This window comes from Capsicum annuum, chromosome 4 (genome assembly GCF_002878395.1).
Source record: "Capsicum annuum cultivar UCD-10X-F1 chromosome 4, UCD10Xv1.1, whole genome shotgun sequence".
NCBI lineage: Eukaryota > Viridiplantae > Streptophyta > Magnoliopsida > Solanales > Solanaceae > Capsicum > Capsicum annuum.
The window spans coordinates 115,115,691-115,123,751 of record NC_061114.1 but is presented as its reverse complement, the minus strand read 5'-3'; positions in this window follow the sequence as shown (position 1 = coordinate 115,123,751).

Genomic DNA, 8,061 nt, shown 5'->3' with positions numbered 1-8,061 from the left:
TACACTTATCCTGCTTAATTTAAAAATAGACTTAACCTCAGTCCTACTTATTCTACAAATATAAAGAGTAATAACCCCATTTTTAGAACTAAGTATGATGGCTCACATAGATTATCTTTATCTTTTACTACAGTGTGATTATATTTTACAGCTTTTCCAGTATTCAAGCCAATGTAAATCATTTATGCTTAGCATGTATTCTTTAAAAGCTATATGATTTATTTAGTTATTATTTTACTTATACATTCACCCCTACATGCTCAGTACATTCGAAAAGTACCGATCCACATATATGTATATGTGCTACATTGTTTAATAATGTAGGTACCAGTTCAATTGTAGTCTATATATCACGATCAGATAGTTGCAAATTTCAGTCAGCAGGTGATGAGTCCTCCTACTTCGGGGACTTCAAATAGATGTTATTCATGTACTTTACTTTCTTACTTATGTGTATTGATCAGTGGTAGTTGGAGTCGCATCCCATCTATTTATAGTGAGTAAAGTAGAGGCTTCATAGACAGTCAGTATAATTTGTGTATTCAATTTCAGTTTTGTTTTGTATAAGCAGAGTTGTTATCATCTTGATATAGCTTTGTATTGATCAAGTTTAGAAAAAATTTATCTTTCACATTTTCTTTAGATTTATATGTTTTATCCAGTTGCTCATGAGTTATGCCAGTAGAAGGGTTAGCTTGGAATCACATATGGTCCTAAGCATCGTGTGACGTCTTGGAACCAATTTTTGGGGCGTTATAAACTTGGTATCAGAGCACAGAGTTCAAGTGTCCTAGGGTGTCCATGAAGCCGTGTCTAGTAGAGTTCTGCAGAATGGTACAAAGACATCTGTACTTTTCTTTAAAAGGCTACAAGGCATTTAAGAAAAGTTTTCTTTCTTTCATACTCTAGATCATGCTTTAAAGTTGTTCCTTTAGAAACTTCTATCAATTTGTCTATTAATCCATACTTCTACATCTATGTTATATTCTTAAAATAATATGATTAGCAAGTTCTAATTCGTCCTAATATGATGCTCTCAGATTTACTATCAGTAACTTCTGAAGTCATATAAAGGGCTTGAGAGGAGCTCGCTAGTGCGTTATAAGTTACTCAAGTTGAAAGTTATTTTCTCATCCCTATGATTCCTTCAGTTAAGACAGAGTAAGATATGTATTCAAATTCCTTATTAACCCTTCAATATACATAGTGCTCGTAAGAGAAGATAGTATGAACCTAGATTGTTAAATAGAGTTTTTGTTCAAGAGATTTTGAAACCTAGAGTGTTATGATTTATATGTAATAGAACATTCTTATAGTTGGAGGTATGGGTTTAGAAGGGTAGTGACGAGAAAAGTGGTGAGGGCGATTGGTTGAATATATATAGCTGAACTTTTGCATACTATTGAGTTAGTAGTGAAGTGATATGTCTTTATGTGTTAGTTTAGTTGAAAGTAGAGAAGGAGTAATTAGTGAAGGTGAAATATTTTTTTCTTGATGTATCAAAAAAGTTATGGATGGTATTTATTTTGTTAGAAAAATATAGGTTATTAATGAAAGTATTTTGCAGGTGGGTATTGTTAATTTAGGCTTCCCCTGAGATTGCAAAATGGAGCTCAGTTGAAACTTATAGAGCTATAAAAGCAATTTAAGTGTATATATGAGTAAATAGTCCTAATGTGTAGAAGGAGGATGTGATAGCATATTTTAATAAGGTATAGTTCATGATTATGACTAATTATTGTTGTCATAAAGTTCTAGTGGACTAGTATTCTTGATAATATAGCTTTCGAGCAAGAATAGTATGTGAGGTTGTGTTGTTCATCATGCCTAGCACTAGATACTAAGTTTGAATAGTGGATGGTCATCAAGGTAAATGTAATAATTATTTGGTTAGTGATGCTAGTTATATGGAGGTGAACCAATAGGCTTGAAATAGTGAATGGAAGAATTTAAGTTTATTGATTGAGATTAAGTATGATGTTGTAGGTATGATGTAGAGGTGTGACCAAGGTGATATGGGGTTACATTACTTTTGAAGTTTATTAAGTGTTATGTATAGTTAGTAGTACCCTTGAGTTACTAAGTGTAAGAAGGCTAGTTATATAATACATGGTGTTCTTAATAGCTAAGTTGAGGACAAGAAAGGTGGTGAGGGCCATTGCTTGACTATATATAGCTGAACTTTTGCATAAGATTGAGTTAGTAGTGAAGTCATATGTCTTTATGTGTTAGTTTAGTGGAAAGTAGAGAAGGAGTAATTAGTTAAGGTGAAATGTTTTTTGCTTGATGTATCAAAGAAGTTATGGATGGTATTTATTTTGTTAGAAAAATATAGGTTATTAATGAAAGTATTTTGTGGCTGGGTATTCTTAATTTAGGCTTCCCCTAAGGTTGCCAAAAGGACTTTAGTTGAAACTTATAGAGCTATGAAAGTAATTTAAGTGTATATATGGGTAAATGGTCCTAATGTGTAGAAGGAGGATATGACAGCATATTTTAATAAGGTATATTTCATGATTATGACTGATTATTGATGTCATAAAGTTCTAATGGACTAGTATACTTGATAATATAGCTTTTAAACAAGAATAGTATGTGAGGTTATGTTGTTCATCATGCCTAGTACTAGACACTAAGTTTGAACAGTGGATGGTCATCAAGGTGGATGTAATAATTGTTTGGTTAGTGATGCTAGTTATATGGAGATGAACCAATAGGCTTGAAATAGTGAATGCAAGAATTTAAGTTTATTGATTGAGATTAAGTATGATGTTGTAGGTATGATGTAGAGGTGTGCCCAAGGTGATATGGGGTTGCATTACTTTTGAAGTTTATTAAGTATTGTGTGTAGTTAGTAGTACCCTTGAGTTACTAAGTGTAAGAAGGCTAGTTATATAGTACATGGTGTTCTTAATAGCTAACTTGAGGAGTTTTGGATAGATGGTGTTGAGTCTTTTAAGTATGATTTTGATTCTTATGATTTGGAAAAAAAAATATAAGTATAGATATGTGATCTTGGTAGGCTATGATTATTTTTTTAGTGAGGTAGATATGTTTGCTAATGAGAGTGTTAAGTTTTTTATGATAACTATTCAAGCTAGAAAGTTAAGGATGATATACAAAAAGAGTTGTTGAAGAATGAAGTTAGTAAGTTTAAAATATAGTTTATTCTTGTGAGTTTAGCATTTATGTGTAGACATTAGAATAAAGAAATAATGGCTTAGTCTCGAGGATATAGAGTAGACCCACAATCTTAGAATATCAACTTTGACCTAAGGGGGAGATGGTAGAGTGCAGAACCAAATCATGTTTTGAGAATTAGATTGTGATAAATGTCAATAAAAGTTGCAGTGAGATAATGATCCCTTCTTACTCTAGAGTATTCCTTAGATTTCAGTCATCATCACACCAAATCCATGTCTTGCGTGATAGATCCATGTCAAAGGCCAATGCTTATAGACTTCATCTGTATTCAAGTTTCTTCTTAGCTTCTAGCAAGCAAGTAATAGCTTTACTCTGTGATTTGAGTTATCCCTCATGAATTTGTGAACTCCAGTAAGACAGTTGGATATCATGTAATAGTATTAACTCATGATCCTAGTGAAATCCAGTTTATATCATGTATGTACTCAATTTAGATCTTTTTAATGAGTTCATGCCTTTGACATTCTATTCTTCGGGCCTCAGTTAAGTGTCAGAGTTATGTATAGTATTCTTTTGTGCTTCAGGTCCTTATATGTTATCCCTTCAGTGACCTATTCCTACGTTAAGATAATGGTGATGATAATGGATAAGAAATGTTTTAGATGAGAGGGAGTTGATGACCCTCATTAAGGAATATTATTTATGATTTTCTATCTAAGGCTAGAGGGTGAAGGAATATTGAGGTAAATTTTTGGTAAATGTCATAGTTAGTTGAGGATTCTGGGTATATCTTCTTAAGCGTGGTGCAAGAAAATTATTGTTAATAGAGGTATAGAGAATATGAGAAGTACACCTTATGGGTGTTTTCCTTGATGTTCATATGTGGTTGTAATGATAGACTTGAATGTTGAGTTGGCATGCAAGTGGAGGAATGCAATATGTGCTAGTGAATCCATAGTAAGAGTTTAGAGTTAGTCATTTAAGTGGTGAGGCATGTTATGCTTAGGGTGTGAGCTCTAACAAGATATAGAAGATTGAATCATATGGTTTAGACTAGTACTAAGGTGTGGCATTTTGTACCTTGTGATTTTGAGTTAGGCTTAATCATGGTAAGAGGATTTAGTTCAGTTTAGACTTTATGAGATAGATTAAACAATACCTATGTGAGAATTATAAGTTGAATCAAATGAGTATGGTATTTAAGGGGAATAGTATAGTTGAGGGAGTATTTGAGAAATGTCTCTCAGCTAGAAAGTAAGAAGTTGCAATGCCTAAGGCCTAGTAATTATATCCTATCTTATAAGTTATACGGCTATAGTCCATATTATAGAGTTGTATCAATGTTTCAATTTCTTATTCAGATATCGTATTCAAATCATACCCAAGATTCTTTGCTACCTAATGTTACTAGAACTTCTTTAGAAAGAATAATGAAGAGATACTCCAGTTAATTATAAGTTTCTAGTATAATTCAATCAGTATAGCCAGCAATTCAGTTTAGCAGTCAGGCAGACAAGTTTCTATGGTTTTCCACCTTTCCACCCAGTCCTACTATCCAAAGTCTTATGTGTATGACCATTCCAAGAGATAATCTATTTGCATCCATGAAAATTGCAAATTCAGTTCAGTCCATGCATCATGTTTCAAATTCAGTTATTTAGTCATGACTCAATTCATAAGTGTTCAGTGCATAATTCTAATTTTCCAAGTATTTTAGCTCAGACAGTGTAGTACCCCTTGTACGATCTAAGTCTTGTTGTCTTATGATTTGTACTTGCATAAGTTATCACATCCCAATTCAATATGTATGATTGTATCATGAACACTTCAAGTGAATTCTAAACTCTCAGCATGAATCAACTCCTTAAAGCAAGTAAAGACAAGTCAGCTCAGAATTCAGCTTCATGATAGAATTTTTAAAGTTTCAGCTCAGCTATATCCTTCATTAGTAGACACATTATTCCATATGTTCAATATTTCAATAAGTTCCTACCCATCATTCGAGGATGAATAATTCTAAGAGGAAGATAATGTAACACCCCATATTTTCGTGCTAGAATTATAACTGTCGTTCCTACGCGTGTAAGCTCAAATCCAAATGATTCCCATGTGAATATAAGTTTCATGATCAGTAAACTATTTTATGAAGTTCTTTTGAGGTGAAAAATGTTCATAAGAATAACCTAGAACCAATTCGAGTGAAGAGCCATTGATTCGTTCAAAGTTTGGTATTCGATTCTACAAGGGTCTAGTTTAGACATATATAACTTTTGATAAATGTAGAATTTCTCAGTTAAAGACCCATCAAAGGATAGATAATTGAATTATCTTTCCAATGATACTGATTTTTCCTAAATTCGATACCCGAGTGAAAATTTATGCCATTTTTTGTGTGAGGCAGTAAGGGGTCGCGATAGCCCCGCGACGCGAAGGCTGCTTGACCTAACTAGGGTTCGCATCGCGAGGGCTACTTAAACCAACTAGGGGTCACGATGCGGGGGCTATTCCCCCATAGTTTTAGATTCTTAAAGGTCAAGGGATATTTTGGTCCTTTCCCCTCGACCCCAAACATCCAAAGCATGAATTATAACACCCAAAAGGTTATTATTTGCCCATCTTCTTCAAATTAACTCACGTAAAAACCCTCTCCTTTCCTAAGAACATAATTCAACATCTTCCTCTCAAGAACACAAGGAATCAACCTTCAATTTCTTCGTCATTAAGGTATGTGGGTTTATGAACAAAGATAATTTTTTCGTCCCTGTGCCCAAAACTATCTTTTTAAGTTGAATTCACATGATCTGCAATTAGTGTTCATACCCAATTATCATTATTTGAAAATTATGATGTTACAAAAGATTTAATTATTGAATTTCATGTTTATTTTCACATCCTTATGCGTATGATATGATGTTTCAGATTCTAATTTGAGTTTAAAGCATGATCTTGTGATTTTTTGATTTCCATTACCTTGATATTGCTGAAGAATTTCAAGAAGTACATTAAGCATGATGTTTTGCTATGAAGTGGCATAAATTTAAATTATGAGTTTTAAGCCCTAGTCGAGTATTGATAATTCAAGAAGATTTTTCTTGTAAGCACCTTATGACTAGTATATATATTCAGATTTTGAGAAAAGATTTGATCTTTTGGTCCTCAAATTAAATACAGAATCCACTTTACAGTTTTGATTATAGTTCATCATGGTAGATGCCTAATTGGTTTTCCTTATAAGCCCTTATACTAGTTTTAAATTGGATTTCCAACAAAATGAGCATACAGATTAAAGGGAGTAGTATTTAGCACCGAGCAGAAAGTGTGGGATTAGCGCTCCCTAAGTTCCATAGAACTACTTAGCCAACGTAGGTACAAATTATCAGATTATTCCTATTTCTACATGGATGACAGTTACAGATGTGATCACTTAGATTAGGTTATACTCTTTGGCAAGAGTATGACACCTCTCCCCATCATGAAGTTTTCCCCATATGGGAATAAGATGTTAGACTCCATGTTAGTTCATATGGTTTATGTCAGTTAGAAGAACCTCCCTACTAGTAAAGACTTATAGAAAAGATTTTAAATATATTCCTTAACAGAAAAAAAATGAAAGGACAACTTTTAGAAACTAAGTGTAAAGGCTAAAAAATTTACTCAGATATTGTCTTACATAAGACTTCAATTATCATATTTTAGCTTTTAGTTTACAGATATATAGGTAAGTAATCTTTACACTTAGCTGCATGATTTGAAAACAGACTTAACCTCAGTCCTACTTATTCTACAAATATAAAGAGTAATAACCCCGCTTTTAGAACTAAGTGCGATGGCTCACAAAGATTGTCTTTATGTTTTACTACAGTATGTTTATATTTTGCAGCTTTTATAGTATTCAAGCCAATGTGAGTCATTTATGCTTAGCATGCATTCTTTACAAACTATATGATTTATTGAGTTACTATTTTACTTATGCATTCAGCCCCACATGCTCAGTACATTCCGAAAGTACTAATCCACATATATGTTTATGTGATACATTTTTTAATAATGTAGGTACCAGTTTAGTTGTTGTCCATATGATCAGACAGTTGCATATTCCAACCGGCAGGTGATGAGTCCTCCTACTTTGGGGACTTCAAATAGTTGTTATTCATGTACTTTACTTTCTTACTCATATGTATTGATTAGTGGTAGTTGGAGTCGCATCCCAGCTATCTATAGTCAGTATAGTAGAGGATTCATAGACAATCAGTGTAGTTGATGTATTCAGTTTCAGTTTTGTTTTGTATAAGCAGAGTTGTAATCGTCTTAATATAGCTTTGTATTGATCAAGTTCAGAAAAGATTTATCTTTTGCATTTCTTCAGATTTATTTGTTTTATCCAGTTGCTTATGATTTATGCCAGTACAAGGGTTAGCTTGGGATCACTTGTGGTCCTAAGCATTATGTGACGTCTCAGGACCCATTTTTGGGGCGTTACAGCCATGATTAGTTACATTCTTTAGAGATGGTGGGTTATTAACACCCGATGACGTAGGATTTTATGTATAAACTTATGAGTGCAAGATCATCCAGCTTACATGTTATTTAATACTTTAAGATTAAACATTAATTATTTGTTTTCAAAATATTATTATTACTAAGCATTGTCAGTTATTAGTGTCATTCAGTTGGAAGTAGTACCTAATACTGAGCGGACGCAGGGTTAAATGCTCACCCTTAGTTAGGTTGAGACCTTTAGTAGAAATCCCTAACTTTCGAAACTATGACATCAATTCTAAAGAGTCACTATTTAGACTAGGATTGACACCTTAGTCTTTTCAGACATCAGTTTAGTGGATCCGTGCCAGTTAGTGTTCATATGTCAAGGTACTAAACACCCATCCAACTGGGGTTACAAGTTGGACCTCAATTAGC